Below are 15999 nucleotides of genomic sequence, written 5' to 3'. Positions count from 1 at the left end.
CTGCTGGCTGGTGGTTTAATCTCCGGCCCCAGAATCGGGGAGACACAGCAGGGGAACAGGAAGAGGCCTCTAGCCGTAGGGGGTGTGGAAGTCATGGTATCTCAGTGAGCCCTTATCTGAGCCCTATCAAGAGCTTTACAGCACTGAATTGTTTTCAGTAAACATTACACAGCTGCCTGCTCCCAGGCCGAAGAGGAAGTGGGTTTCTGCTCAAGGTCTGGTGTCCCCACAAATAATGGTCAAAATGCATTGTAGGCATCTTCCTCAGTTGCTCTCCTTTTCATTTTGAGGCACAGTCTCTTCGAGAGCCTGGAGCTCACCGTCCCAGCAAACCGGCTAGCCAGAGAGCTACGGAGGACGCCCTGCTTCAACTCCTGCAGTGCCAGGTCACAGGTACAGCCACCGGGCACACGGTTGTGTTGCATGGATGCAGCAATCCACTCTTAGGTCTTCATGCTACGTCTGACTGAACCACTGCCCAAGTCCTACATCGTCTTGACATCATTACACTTGTTAGTCTTCTAGTTCCCCAGCTGTATGCCACAGCAGCGAGATGGTTCCACAATTCTGCTGCACTTCCAAATCCAGTCTTCTGTTAACAAATGTATTTTATTTTGCGTTTCACCAACTAGTCACCATTAAAAGTACTGCTTAGCCCTAAATACATGATATGTATGAAACTTACCTGCAACAACTGTGTTTGAGTACTTAAGCATTAAGAAATGGACATAGTCATGTGTGTCTATGTTTTAATATTTAGAACATAAATATCCAAATAAGTTCATTGCCATTTACACAGTCACATTCAGAGTTATACCTCATTCCAAATGCTGTAACTGTTCAAAACATTACTAAAACTCCTCAGATCATGGGTAGATCTAATTTTTAGAAATAGTATCTGCCTTTTCAGTGTGGATATGATTTTTAGAAATAGCCTCATGTTACTTCCTATTTTTCTCCTGTCAAAATCCATATCTGAAAACTTAAGATGAAGTAACCTGTAGCTAATAGCCTCCTTTCCTCAAAAACAAGGAGTCAAAGTATCAATACAACATAATGAACTATTTTTATGTGCAGCTGTTAGATTGACTTTTAAGGCAATTAAAAAAAAACTTCACACACAATCAAAACAAGGATGGACAGCCAGTTGTATACTCTTTACCATTCTGACATTATTTCCGGATACTGTGTTTGGTGTGCATGTGTGTGTATAGCCATATTCACACACGTGCAGGCACATGTGGAGGCCAGAGACTGACATCAGACATTTCCCTTAATTACTCTCTTCCACCTTATACACTCAGAAAGGGTCTTTGACTTGGGCCCAGAGCTTGTTGACTCAACTAATCTAACTAACCAGCTCACTCCAGGGATCCAGTCTCTACCTCACAAGTGCTAAGATTAAAGATAGGCCAACATGTTTGTCCAGCACTGACATGGGTACTAGAGATCCTAACTCCCGTCTTCTTGCTTACACAGTAAGCACCAAAATCACTGAGCCCACTCCAGGCCTACTTTCATACTCACAGTCTCTCAACAGTCGAGGGTCATTGCACCGCAGGGTCAATATCTACTTCCTCCCCTTATCAGACATCTTACAAGATTAACTACAAGGCTTGTGCTCTTACATACATCCCACAGGCCTTCACTCAAATAGGTATGGTCTTATCAAGTCTTTCCTTTTCTTACATTACTTATTCTTTCATAATTCCGTCCATTCCGTGAGTACAGATACATATTTATGCATGTATTATGTATCTAACTACTTTGATCATCTTCCTCTTCTCCCCACTGAACCCCTTGTTGCAAACAAGTACCTCTCCTACTTTGTCTTTTGTTTTGGTATGGGGGAGTCCACTGTATTCAGTTAAATTACATGGATAAACACTTCTAAGAGCAATGTACCATGGCTACACCATTGAGAAACGATTCTTCCCTCCCCCAGGAATCATTCACTGTCTATATAGTTCCTTGGGGAGGGTGAGACCTTACAAGTCCCATCCCCATCCATGATGGAACACTGATGGGCTCAACTTTATGCAGAGAGATATTGTTGCTATGAGTTCATGGTGCAACAGCATGCTAGAAGACAGTTTTTTAAAATTTATTTACTTGTGTTTTATGTACATTGGTGTTTTGCCTGCAGTATGTTTGTGTGAGGGTGTCCAGATCTCCTGGAACAAGAGTTACAGACAGTTGTGAGCTGCCATGTGGGCACTAGGAATTGAACCCAGATCCTCTGGAAGAGCAGGCAGTGCTCTTAACCACAAAACCATCTCTCCAGCCCCTAGAAGGCAGCTTTAAATAGCACTGCTTTCCATTTTCCAGCACTCACATTCTTTGCACCCCTGTTTAATGATGTTCCCTAAGTCTTATTGGGAGTAATACAGTTGTCGTACTTAGGGCTGAACATTTAAAAATCATTTATTTTCAAGCATTTTCATCAGTTATGAGTATCTACATTAACTGCAAATAAATACTTTGGCCAAGGCTGACAGCAACACTAATCTATAAGTATAAACAATTTAGAAGACAATTTGACAGTACGCCCATTTAACAATAGTATCGTTTCCACCTAGGGTCTATAGCTTCCTTATCCAGGGCTTTTGACCAGGTTCAGAGTACCTGGCATGAACTCTTTCTGTGCAATGGGCTTATAGAACAACCTGAAAGTGTTTGGTTACCACTGTAACAGTCATGTCAATATTGTTCCAGTGGGCATATCTTAGCTAGCAGGTTGGAATTGTAGATCACATAGTTCACAGCTGCTTTAAGACCACTAGGGACTTTTCTTCACTAGAAGCCTACATAGCATTTTCTAGCCTATAAAAGCAGGTCAGTTCCAGCATGACTTCTCCATGTCCTGCAACCAAGGTGTGGGGTTAATCCCAGTAATAGGGTCTTATCTAGTTTTGGTGGGCAACCAAGAGCAACAGACCATAGCCTATATTGTGTTGAGGTCCTTTGGGACCTCCATGACCAATAGCTCATAAGGTGATGTCCCACACCTGGCACTTGGATTTTTATTTAATAATGTCAGTCCTCTGGGAGGAGGAGCATTAACCACCTATGCAGAATAACTCCCTAAATGAAGTCTTTCCTAATAATGATCCTTTATCTTCCTCTCTCTGCACAGTAACTCTACTACTTCCCTGATAAATTTCCATGTGTATACAAAAGTATTACACAAAAGTAGAAGCAATATATGAAGTTCCTTCTATTTACCTGTATGACATCTATACCCAACCATTTTCAATCTAAGCAAATTATATACCAGCAATGTTTTCCCCTTTTCAAATAATTTAGAGCCAAAAAATGCCACACACCCTATGTCTGGTATGTGCACATTTGTACACAGGTGTGTGCACCTATGCTAGGAGACCAGAGGTTGACACAATAGGGGCTTCCTTAAAGGCACTCCACCTCATCTTCCTGTGGTTTTGTTTCTGGGTTCCACCTAATCTTTTTAGGTACTCTCCCACTACATCTTTGATTTAGCTAGACTGGCTGGTGAGGAAGCCCCAGGAACCATTGTTTATACTACCCAGGGTTTATAGGCATTGACACCACACCAGACTTTTTACATGAATGCAAGGACCAAACTCAGGTTCTCCTACACAATAAGAAGTACTTTACTGACTATGCCATTTCAACAGCCTCTAGAAACTATATTTTACTATCTATCCCTACAAAGTAAAGATTTATATTATCACACCTTAAACAAACTGACAATTCCTCTTCACTAAATACCCAGAGTCTAAACTGTCCATATTTTCCAGATATCGTTTTACAGTTAACCTGCTCAAAGCACCATTCAACTAACGTCCATTTATTACATTTCACAGAGATCCCTCATGAGGCAATTTTAAATCTTACAGTTTCTTCTTCCTCTCTTACTTTCTGCCATTTATTTATGTTTGAAAGAAACATGGTCATGTCTCTCGAAATGTGAAATTATTTAAATTTTTAATTTTGATGGTGCTGGCGTTTGAACCCATGGTCTCCCTGATACTACCAACTGCTAATCAAGACTCTTGGTGTGTTCATTCATTTTATTGTTTGGGTCCTGCGATTAGAATGTAAAACAGCAGTGGGCACTTAGTGTGATGTCAACAATGAGACAGAACCCAACACAGCAAAAATACCCAGTATATACTGAATAAATTATTTGGCATTCGTTCAAAGTCTAGTAGCAGTAAGTGGAACCTAGAACCACTGTTTTCTAAACACAGCGGTATATCAAGCAGTCACTATTGAGCAATCAGAGTTTTGTAGACAGCATGGTATTTATTTGCTATTGCTTGCTTTAATGCCCTCAGAAGTATACTTCTACTTCCAAAATAAGAGTTGAGCATACTTTGTATGTTGAAACTCACCTGGAATTTAGTATAATAGAGTCTTTAAGAGTATTTAAATATTTCTCTGTTTATTCTAGATAGTTGGGCAGGGGAGAACAAACTAGCAAAAAAAAAAAAAAAAGGAGGATGAGGAGACAGAAAATCATGGGAAACGAGGGATAAGACAGATGTTTACGGTTAGCCACATCCCAAGAGGTTCATTATAAAACAAAAGCAACAACAAATGCTTTGAAAAGGAAGTTCCATGTGTACTGAATTAATTTTTAACCACACAAATGGTCACAATTAACTGGCAGACGTCAGGATTTTCTCATTTACAGACATTAGTAACATTCTATTTTTCTACAAATGGTATTGTGAGGTGAATTTTACAAGATACAAGAGGTACAAGGGGCCCAGCCAGGCCTAATGATCTTAATTTGATCTCTGGACCCACACAGTGGAAGGAAGAGAACCAATTTCCACAGCTGTCCCCTGGCATCTACCTGTATGGAAAAGCTTCTGTAGAAGGAACACAGCAAACATGCACCTTCCACACACACACAAATAAGTGAAATGCAAAACCCTGTTTGTCTAAAGTAGAGTTTAGTGTGGCAAAATCGTCATCATCATCTAAAACATCCTATGCTTAACATTCTGGGTAAAAAATACATGTTCTGAGAATCATGCGTAATTCATTTCTTGTAAATCATCCAATGGAGCTCTTTCTCTCTAAACTACTTTTTCCATCAAAAGATTCCAAACTTCCAGGCATGGAGCATTCCTAGAGAGGCTAAGAAAGGATTTTCAGTTCAAGGATAGGGTGGACTACGAGGCAAAATTTTATCTGGGGGGCGGGAGGGAGAGAACCTCTTAAAAACAAACAAACAAACCTGTAAATTCCCTGATATTCACTCAAGAAATTTCATGCTTTCTTTTTCTTTACCATAAATTCATTTCTCCAGAAAAAATTACCTAGAATTTACTAATTATAATGTTAGCCAGTATTTCCAATCATTGATCTATTTAAAATACAGAAAGATAACTTGAAATCACATCCAGATCTTTGAATGACCCGTATTTCTTGTTTTAAGGTCCTACACATTAGTGTCGACTGAGAGAAACTTTGTCTAGCAGAGGTCAAAGAAAAACTACAAAGTGTAAAAACTCTACCACAAAGTCTAATAAACTCTAGAACAACCCAAATCATTTTAAAGAAAGCTTTTATTTACTTTTCTGTAATATATGTAGAGGGATTCTGAGAAAGATGACTACAAATCTATAAACTGAAAGTACTATGTGTAATTAATTCACTGCCTGGGAAATGTTTCCAGGAATCTTTAATAATGTACTTCTTATGTCAGTTTTCCTTATCTATTAATTTTCCTTCTTTCAATGGGTTTTTTAATATGCTTTATATTTCTCAGTTGAAATTAATAACTGCAATAAAACATTTTTTTCTAAAATAAATCCCCAAACCACCTCAAAAGCCATCATATATTGTCCATTACATTTTAACACTGTGTGTGTGAGATCTCTGTAAGTCTGACTGAAGTGATAGGCCTACATTATTGTTCCACAGGGAGATGTACACACATGCTGGCCAGTTTCCAATTCCAAGTCTTGGCTTAAAACATCTCCCACCTACAGAAAGAAGCTTCATCTGAAAGCTGTTCACAAAGCAGAGCTCCACGGCCCTTCCACCCATGCACTGTGCAACCACGATGGAGCGCATTCTAAATCAAGGGACTCGAAATCCAACCGACATTCTGAAGGGAAAAGGCAGCCGGACTAAGGTAAATGGAAACATTCCGAGGCTTCCCCCTGAAACTTGCCTCAGCAGCACCCTTTCCTGCCCAATTTCTCGGCCATTTGTTTTAAAAGGTCCCAAAGAGCTCAGGAAACCTGCAAAGCTGAAATTCACTTACTTCCTCCTCCGGACTCCTGGCATCGATCGGAGCAAAGGCACTGTTAATAGTTTCCTTAAAAGTACAAATGGCCCTGGTAAATCTGGTTGGTAAGTACGGAAGAAGTCCAGCATAAGGTTCCTTAAATGCCAATTTTAAGGAGCACATAAATAACCCCAAATACGCAACTGAGGCAGATTTCCAGTTTAGTTTTCAAGCCAAGAAACAGAACTACACTTCTATTACACTAAAAACCTAGGTGCTAAGTTTCCTCTTTAAAATTTATTAGATGAGGCACAGAACATGCAATCCTCCATACACTTAACCATCCCATTTTCAAATTGTTAAACGTATAATCTGTCAACAAACTTCAGAAAAGGGATAGGTTGGAGAACAGAGAAGAAAATAAAGTCTCACTTTCATTTTCTGGCACACCCACCAGATGTAAAACCCGGGGCAGCCATACATTACAAAATTATTTAAGTGAAAATATTGCTATTACAGTTCTGAATCTCATACAACCTAGGAAAAGAACTTGTAGAAATAACACTTGATTTAAACTTTTCACACCTTCCATTTAGTACCGAAAAATTTAAAAAGTACCGGGATTAACTACCCTCTGCGTTATTTATTACAGGTGTGAAAAGAAAACAAGCAAAGAAAAAAAAACTGATATGCTGTATTCAGACAACCAGGTGTCGAGCACGCGTATCTGAGTACTCTGAGAAAGTATTTTCGGTTACCTGCAGAAACGTATCATAAACCGAAACCGAAATTGAGGAACTGCACCCCTTCCATAATTCAAAAACTTGATAAATTCACACTACTTGGCAAACTTCAGTCCATGTGGAGAAAAGACAATGTCCTGTCTAACACAAAAGATCACCTGTTTCCAAGACAAAGTCACATCCCACTGAGCAAGAGAAAGTACAGGGCCTCTGCACCAGAGTAGACAACCAAGTGACCCAAAAGCCCCCAGTCTCAGTCCCGTCGAGCGTCCCGTGGATGAGGTGCCGGGGATGGGAAGTGCCGGGGCTCGAACCACAGGAGCAAATCGTTGTGTAGTGACTAAACATCTTAAATGTAGGTTAAGTAGAAACTATCCCTTCCCCTCACCGTTGCTGTCTGACTTCGTTAAGAGACTTGCGCATAGAAACATAGTAGATGGCGAAGTGAGTTGGTGTACACTGTCTTCACCACTCGGAACACTTTCCGGAGAGTCCTCTGAGGTTTTAAGCTCAAACCGTATTTTAAAAGAATGATTGTCTCAACTACCTAACAATTACCCAGGCTTCTCTCAGACTCCATTTAACCTGTAAGTAAAATGAGCATCCTTGACTTTTCCACAGGGCATTTTGGAGAATGAGTTATTACTCATAAACGCTTTCCGGGCCTCGGACACCAGGGGCGGTACATCAAGCCGTATCCATCAATTTGAGGGCTCTCTGGACCTCAGTTTACCCACTTAGGGGAACGGGCTGGGCGAGGGCCCGGGAGGTGAAATTAAATTAATGAGTGTTTTCAAAATGCTCTTGAGAGCCGAAGATGAAAGGAAATGTGAGAGGCACGCAGAGACGACGACAGTAATCGTCACAATAAAAAAAGAGGGACTAAACTTGGAAGTCTGCGTTACGTAAGGAGGCAGCGAACTTACCGGAGTCTCACAAACAAAAGGGAAGCCCACCGAACCCTTTGTTCCCCCTTCCCCTCGGGCGGTCTGCAGCCCGGCCGCGGGCCCGAGAGCCGGGCAGCGGGCCGGGCCGGGCCGGGGCTCGCCGCCGCCTCCTCCGCCGCCGCCGCGCGCCCGCCCGCTGCAGCCGTGGGGGGAGGGCGTTCCGGGCAGCTCCTCACAAAGAAGCTTCCTCCCACAGCGCGGGATGCGGCGCCGCAAACTCCGCTCCCCGCCGCCTCCCCGCGGGCGGGCAGGCGCGCGCGCGGCCGCGGGGGAAGTTCCGCGCCGCCGCCGGCCCCCGCGTCCCCTTCCCGGCGCCGCACTCACCGCCGCACGACTGCTGGGGGCCGGATCGCCAGCTCGGCCCGCCGCGAGGGCCCGAGGCGCGGACGGACACCCGCGGAGCCCGCCGCCGAGCCCCGCGAGGCCGAGCGGAGCGCGGAGCCGAGCGCCGAGGAGCGCGGAGCGGAGACAGGCGCGGGCCCGCTTTGTGGTGAGCCTCCCCCGGCGGCAGGCAGATCCGGTGGCGCCGCACGGCCGCTGCCGGTGCTCCTGCTCCTGCTGCCGCTGCCGCCGCTGCTGGTGCTCCTGCCCGTACAGCTCCTGCCCCTGCTGCTGGCGCTGGCGAGGAGGCGGCGGCGGCGCCCCCGACCGTCCCTCCGCCTCGAACCGCCTTTGGGTCACTGACACACACTGGGAGGGAGGGGAGGAGACTAGCGGGAGGGCGGGGCCTACGGAGACGGGGCAGGGCCACATCAGAGGGCGGTGCCGAGGGGCCTCTTGGGAGCTGTAGTTCTTTGACTGAGAGAGGGAAAAAGCATCTATTGTGGAGGCGCCAGCCGGTCGCTCTGCGTTGCGCATGCGCAGCGCGATTGGGGGCGGGACTGTTGCTATGGTCACTGATTCACTGAGCCTGAAGGTTGAGTTCTGTAGTTGACTAAACAAGGCTGGTCTTGTGTCTTTCTTTGAAAGTGCCTTTGGGTTCCGGCCCATAGCCAGTCTCTCCTGCCTCACCCCACCCCCGACAACTAGCCTCACCACTTTCAAGTGTCCAGTGAAATCTCACTTCCTGCCTGGCTGCTCAGATTCCTCCTACAAATCATAAATACTCCTTTCCTTTGCCTCCTTCAAATGAATTACCCAGACACTAAATCTAGTTGCCCTTAACATTTTAACAATTAAGTTATAAAACTGTCAGGAGCATGACCATTAACAGAATCCCACAATTTCTTTGCTCAGTAACATTTAACTTTAGTACAGGCAAAGTTCAGCATTAACAACATGGTTTGATCACTGTAATACAATTTGCACATCTTAAAAATCTGTATTCTTCAGACGTCTAAATCCCATAAATACAAGTTTAAGGGATAAGTAGACAATTCAAAACTGTTCAGCGTATATATTAGGCAATTGTCATTTGGTAATGAGAAACCTGAATGAGTACCCATGGTTTGGGTACGTTGTTGGGCTGCTCAGCTATGTATATGTGGTGGCCCGGGTATGTATATGTGGTGGCGGCGGCAAGTGTGGAGATAGCCAGGGCAGCGTCTGGCTCTCCAGAAGGCTTAGAGTCACCTGCCTCAATTTCTCTCAATAGGCTACCTAGAGCCCTACAATCTAGAGGGAAAAGATTAATGCCCAAGAATCAGATGTATATTTTAAGAAGGAAAACTCGAGGTTTTCAAATGGTCTCAGAATCAGAGAGCCCTGGTGTCCACAGACCGCATAATCTTTGCTCATCGGAGACACAAGTGCAGAGGGCCTGGAGAGTGGCTCAGCTGTTAACAGCACTCAAGCTACTCTTCCAGAGGAGCTGGGTTCCGTTCCCAGCACCCACGTGGTGACTGACAGTCATCTGTACTTTACAAGGCCATCTCCTGGCCTCATCAGCACATAGACATATATTCAAAATATTTAAAAATATATAATGCATATATTTAACTAAAATATTAAGAAAAAACAAGTGAATATATTTACTATGTGCCAGGCACTTCATTGAGCCTCAAAAATAGAGCTATAAAAATATAAAAGAAGCATACTGACCCTGCCAAGGAAGAGAGATAATGGACTCGGTGTGAGCTATGCTGTCCTAGGAAAATGCATACTACCTCAGACTTGGGCAGGGTCAGGGAATGCTTTCACAGATCGTTTGAATGTGGGTATGACTCACAGGTTTGTGTATTTTAGTGGCAAAGAGGAAAGAGAGAAGTAAGGGAGAACATAAAATGCTAAGATACGAAGGCTGGTGAACATTTTGGCTGGCATTGAGGAGAGAGAGACAAGAGGAAACTTCAAAAAACTGAAGGAGACAACTAAGTCCTTGGAGGTCTCGGGTAATATGTTAAAGAATGCTATATTTTTTTCTTATGGAAACAGATTATAAACATGAAATTTCTAAAAGATATATGCTTTAGAAAAATCAGTCTGTGAGATATAGTATGTATGAAGTTGTCTTAGTTAGGGTTACTATTGTTGTGAAGAGACACCATGACCACAGCCTCTTTTTTTTTTTTTTTTTTTTTTTTTTTTTTTTTTGGGTTTTACAAGGCAGGGTTTCTCTGTATTGTTTTGGAGGCTGTCGGTCCAGCCCAGCCTCAAACTCACAGAGATCCGCCTGCCCCTGCCTCCCGAGTGCTGGGATTAAAGGCGTGCGCCGCCAGCGACCACAGCCACTCTTATGAAGGAAAACATTTAACTGTGGCTGACTTACAGTTTCAGAGGTTTAGTTCATTATTGTCATGGCAGTGCCTAGGCAGACGTGGTACTGGATGGAGAGGAGGCAAAAAGTTCCACATCTGAATCTGGATCTGCAGAGGGGGGGGATACTGGGCTTAGCTTGAACATCTGAAACCTCAAAGCCCACCCCCCCCATGACACACTTCCTCCAGGAAAGCCACACCTCTCAATAGTGCTGCTTCCTGATGACCAAGCATTCAAATCTATGAGTCTGTGGGGGCCTTTGTTATTCAAACTGCCACACAAGTCTATTGCAGTATTATTGAGGGGTAGCTAGAGACTGAACTGAGGCACAGGCAGTACCACTGAGACAAAACTGAGTATAATTAGACCCTACTTAGATAATAGAATTGTCTGGTGCTAAATTACCTATGTTGTGGGGTAAATGGTGACAGGAGGTTATGGGTAGGGGTGCTTTGGTTGCAAGCAGCAGAAATCAAACTCCAACTGATTTAGGAAATAAAGGAGAAATTTCGACCCACTTACATAAAACAAATCCAGGCAAGGGATGGCTACAGGAGTGATTGATTCTGAAACCCAGTGAGTCATTAAAGACCTGTTTCTTTCTCATTTTCATGGTTTTTCTTTCTTTAGTATTACTTTTCTGGTCAAGTGACAATTGCCAACAACCCCTGTTTTATCATCTGTGTCTAGAAAGATATAAGGAGAAAGTCTCTTTTGGAAGCTCTATTTAGAAGGGACTGCAAACTTTCTTTAGAACCTCAAGCAATTGATCCCATGCCTTTACATAAATTAAAAATGGTGGCCTGGAAATTGCACAAGGTTATCTCACGATGAAGACACATGATTACTAGAGCAAAAGGTAGTCAGTTTCCCAAAGTTGTGGTGAACAGGTGTAGTTGTCCCAAAATATTGTGGTGGTTGCCCAAATAAGCAAATAGAGGCTGAGAAGGACATCACGATATCTACTACAAGAGAGAAGCCAAGGATGGCTCCCATACTTCCAGGTTTACAAGCTAGGGATGCCATTCCCTAAGTGAGGGAATAAGGAGAGTCAATTGCTTTTGAGGTGGGTTTGGTGTAGTATCCTTTGGATACATTGTGTTTGAGACGCCGCTGGAACATCTAGATGGAGAGGTGGGTGCAGTGAGGAGTCACTCGGGCTCTGGAAAGGGGTGAGGGCAACGAAGACACAAGCGGGATGGCCATCATAATTTATGGGGACGGATAATAAATTATTGTGGTGTGGTGTGTGGAGCCCGGGAGAACACTGGTGCTGAAGAAGCAGCACACAGCGATGTGGAGAAGATTCCCGGGAAATAACAAGAAAACTGGGATACGGGGGGTGGGAGGGCGGGAGACCCGAATCTATTACCAGGCATGAAGTCAGTCTATAAGAGAACACAAGAACTCACATGAGAGGATTAGTCAATGGTAAAGCGCCTATGATAAGCTTCTTCCATATACTGAGAGAGAAATTAGAGGTTAAAAAAAAAAGGAACCAAAGACTAAATTTACAGGTTCTCAAATACAAGTGGATAGAATGAGAATTGGAGGACAATTAGCCATTGAGCAAATTAAATTAGTTAAAAGAAAATAAAAATGGTTGCTTGAAAAAGTCCCCAAACACTAAAGAGAAAGTCCCTCACATGCAGTGCGGCTTGTGAGATAATATCAAATATCCCAGTATTTGTGAGATTGCAGGCTCTGGTAAGAGAAGGGCCAGCAGCAGATGACAAGAAAGTCATTTGAAGTAACATGTCTGAAAATATTTTAATATGTGGTAGAAATTATAAACCCTAACCAGGGTAAATGCACCCACATATGAAAACCACCACAGGACTTGTAAGATGGTTCAGTGGAGTAAATGTGCTTGCTCCCAAGACTAGCGACCTGAGTGCCAAAAACTAACTATATGACTAAATACAAGAGTCCCCTCATTAAAAACAGTTTAAAGATAACTTAAAGCAAAACAGCACTGTATGATAAGACCATAGCATATGCAGAAGTAAAATGGTTTTCAACAAGTTAACTCAACTGGTTGAAGGAGAAATCGGAATTATACTGTTTAGATTGGATTGTGGTAAATTGGAAGAGCATATTCTGAAATATGGAAGAGCTGACCCAACACAAATACACAGTAGTGAGGAGAAAATGAAATCCTAATCCTAAAACAAGCAAGCCCTGGATGGAGGAAACAGAAATGCGGGAGAAAGTTATGTGGTCCTTAATGACTATGGAGCTGGCACACCTGCTCTGGACACCACCTTCTAATTTGTTTTACGCTTCAGAGGAAAACAAATTTCTACCCAGCTTAAAGGCAGCCCGAGTTCTGCGCTGCTCAGTCTACGCAGAGCAAGCCTACAGCAGTTTCACGAACTAGGATATGTTCCTCAGACTCAGGCGCACAGAGTCTGAGAGTCTGGCCGCTTTGCCAACAACCTCATCCCGTCTGTTTTTCCTTTCCCTTCCTTTCTTATTATCGTTCCGTGTGTGCACAGGTGCGGATGCTAGAGGGTGGCTTTGTGAAACTGGTTCTCCCCTTGGCGCTGTCCCGCTGCCTTCACGTGGGTTCCAGGACTCAGACTCCAGTCACCAGATTTCCAGGGCTAGCTCCTGTCCTTGCCTATCCAGCTCTCTGGTTCCTTTAGATTTTTTCTTTGGTTCAGACAGTTTGGACACAGTGTCTTCCTGTGTGTCTCAGACTTGCCTTAAACTTGCTGTTTAATCCAGGCTGACCTCAAACTTGCTATCCTCCTGAATACTGGGATTGCAGGCATGTGATACCATGCCCAACTCGAGTTCGTCTTGGAGGATAAAAAAAAATGCAAATGCTTAGTATAGTCCTTAGGATACATACATAGCACACAATCAGCACTTTACAGTACTTTGGTCTGAGTCACAGTAATAAACTAGATAAAACATTATTTAGATAAGGGTTATAAACACAGGTGTAGAAATCAAGGTGATGTTCATACATCATATACCAAGATCTGTGAAGCTGTTTGAAGCTATGCCTTTACCTTCACAACGTAGTTCTATTTTCTTTTTTTCTTTTCTTTTCTTTTTTTTTTTTTTTTTTTTTTTGAGAAAGGGTTTCTCTGTGGCTTTGAAGGCTGTCTTGGAACTAGCTCTTGTAGACCATGCTGGTCTCAACTCACAGAGATATGACTGCCTCTGCCTCCCGAGTGCTGGGATTAAAGGCGTGTGCCACCAATGCCCGGCCACAACATAGTTCTGTAAGGCTCTTCAAAACTGATAAGCCTATGAAATCAGGACAGTTCTGTCAAGGAAAATGAGTGCACTTCCAAGTCCCATCCATTCACTCTCCAAATGTAGTTTAATGTCTGCGTTTCCTCTTAGCAGGTCTGCTTTTGCTGTGCTGTCTGACTCTGCAGGAATCAATTAAAATTTCGCGCCTACTCTGTCTTCAAACAAACACACAAGCAATGTTAAGGATAGGAACGGAAGTTCTTTTGAAAATTACAATGCGGATAAAGCGTCCTCAGCTTTCCATGAAGTAGAACAAATGCCCGGGATCGACACCTGAAGAGGAAAACCAAGCACGTCTGAGCTCATGGTCTCGGTGTTTCGGTCAGCGATCCACTGGCCTTGTTGCTTCTCAGCCTGGGTGCAGGGTAAACTGTCTAGGGTAACATACCAATCTTCTCTTGCAACTTGAGAAAATAATTGTGAACCTTCCTTCTCTGGGGACAATGTTTCATTTGCCCAAATCAACACATCTTTGTATATTCTCAGGTTTACAATTTTAAAGAACTCCCAGTGGATGTCTTCCTTCTGGGACCAGGAAGATCGGAGACTACATACTGCATTGTGCTGAATTTGTTGGATTTCTGAGTGATGATTTTGTGTTCATTTGGTGTTCAAACCACAAGTAGTTTATCTCTCAGAACTCCAACCTTACAGCACTGCTTCTCAAAATAAAACTGTTCTCTCCTAATATTCTCAAAGTCTCCAAATAGTTCATAGTCAGCATAGGGCATGCTCCTATTTTAAACCTGTGAATGGCACACAATTTGAAAGGCCTGGGCTTTTACTCAAAAGATCTGTAGGCCCCAAATGCTGACTATGACATTTTAGATATAGTTGGAAAATGTCAAAGACAAGCTAGTTAAGATGTTAATGTTTTAAAGGAATATTCTTGTACAAGAAATACAGCCTAGTCTCACTCAGTATTAGAGAAAGTAACACATGAAAGAGCAATTGTTTTAGAACATCAAAAGCTAGTATGAAGCTGGACCTGATGGCACACATCCATAATCCTAACGCTTGGGAAGCAAAGGCAAGAGCATTACAAACTTGAGGCAGGCTTGACTATGTAGTTAGACCCTGTCTCAAAGAACAAAACCAGCCAAAATAGGAAATGAGAAACGGAATACTCATGAAGAAAATATTAGATATTTCCTCATCCTTAAAGCTGACTCTTTTTGCCAATGAACTGATTGATTTTTTTTCTTTTTTTGAGACATTGCCTCATGTAGCCTAGGCTGTCCTTGTGGACCTGAAGATAATCTTGGACTTCTGATCCTCTAGCTCCTACTTCCAAAGCAATAGCATCAATTACCACCACATCCGTTTTGTTTTGTTTTAATTGTATGGACTATGAGTACAAACATTGGTTTATTATCAGCTCCCCACATCCCACCCCACTCCCCGCCACCAAAAATCCCTTAATCAAGAAAATAAAGTTTTATGGGCACCTTAAAAGAAATATGCCTAGGGAATAGCAGGGATGTGGGAAGGAAGTAACTCATTTTACCTGAGCACTAAGTCAGAGCACTAAGTCAGAGAGAAGGCTCACCCCTGGGCCCGAGAAAGCAGAACAGGTGCTAACCAGATGGGTGACTAGCGAGAAGGTTAGCACAGCCTGGAATGCCAGAAAGCTCAGAAGGAAGAAAGAGCTAGGCCGTTCGGGGTGTGGATGGCAAGACACAGAAGGCCTTGCATGTCTTCTTATCCCAAGACGTCTAGTGAAAGGGTCCAGTGAAAGATTTCTGACAGAGGAGAGATAGCAAGTCACATTTGTGTGTGAGTAGTGTGACTAGCTAAGAATATACAACAGAAGCCTCTTGTGGTGATGCGCATACCTTTAACCCCAGCACTCAGGAGGCAGAGGCAGGAGGATCTCTGTGAGTCTGAGTCCAGCCTGGTCTACAGAGCGAGTTCCAGAGCTGTATAGAGAAACCCTGTCAGTGTGAGTGTGTGTGTGTGAGTGTATGAGTGTGTGTGAGTGTGTGTGTATGAGAGTGTGTGAATGTGTGTGAGTGTGTGTATGAGTGTGTGTGAGTGTATGTATGTGTGTGAGTGTGTGTGTCAGTGCACAGGGTATGTCTGTCCATACCCTCACCAATCTTCGTTATTTACC

General features: G+C 43.3%; 1 protein-coding gene across 2 annotated transcripts in view; it reads right to left on the bottom strand.

The window, feature by feature from the left end:
- The window catches only part of Peli1 (pellino E3 ubiquitin protein ligase 1), a 54922-nt gene extending 46546 nt beyond the window's left edge, over positions 1–8376 (bottom strand). The window contains exon 1 of one of the 2 annotated variants that reach the window (XM_040733189.1): positions 8244–8376. The gene's annotated coding sequence lies outside the window, so the exon portion shown is untranslated. Of the gene's footprint in view, positions 1–7898; positions 8000–8243 lie in introns of those variants that run through there. The other variant, XM_040733191.1, reaches the window with a different exon arrangement.
- Positions 8377–15999: the final 7623 nt, after the last annotated feature.

This window comes from Mesocricetus auratus, unplaced genomic scaffold (assembly GCF_017639785.1).
Source record: "Mesocricetus auratus isolate SY011 unplaced genomic scaffold, BCM_Maur_2.0 Super-Scaffold_100029, whole genome shotgun sequence".
NCBI lineage: Eukaryota > Metazoa > Chordata > Mammalia > Rodentia > Cricetidae > Mesocricetus > Mesocricetus auratus.
This window is presented reverse-complemented; position numbering and strand designations above follow the sequence as displayed.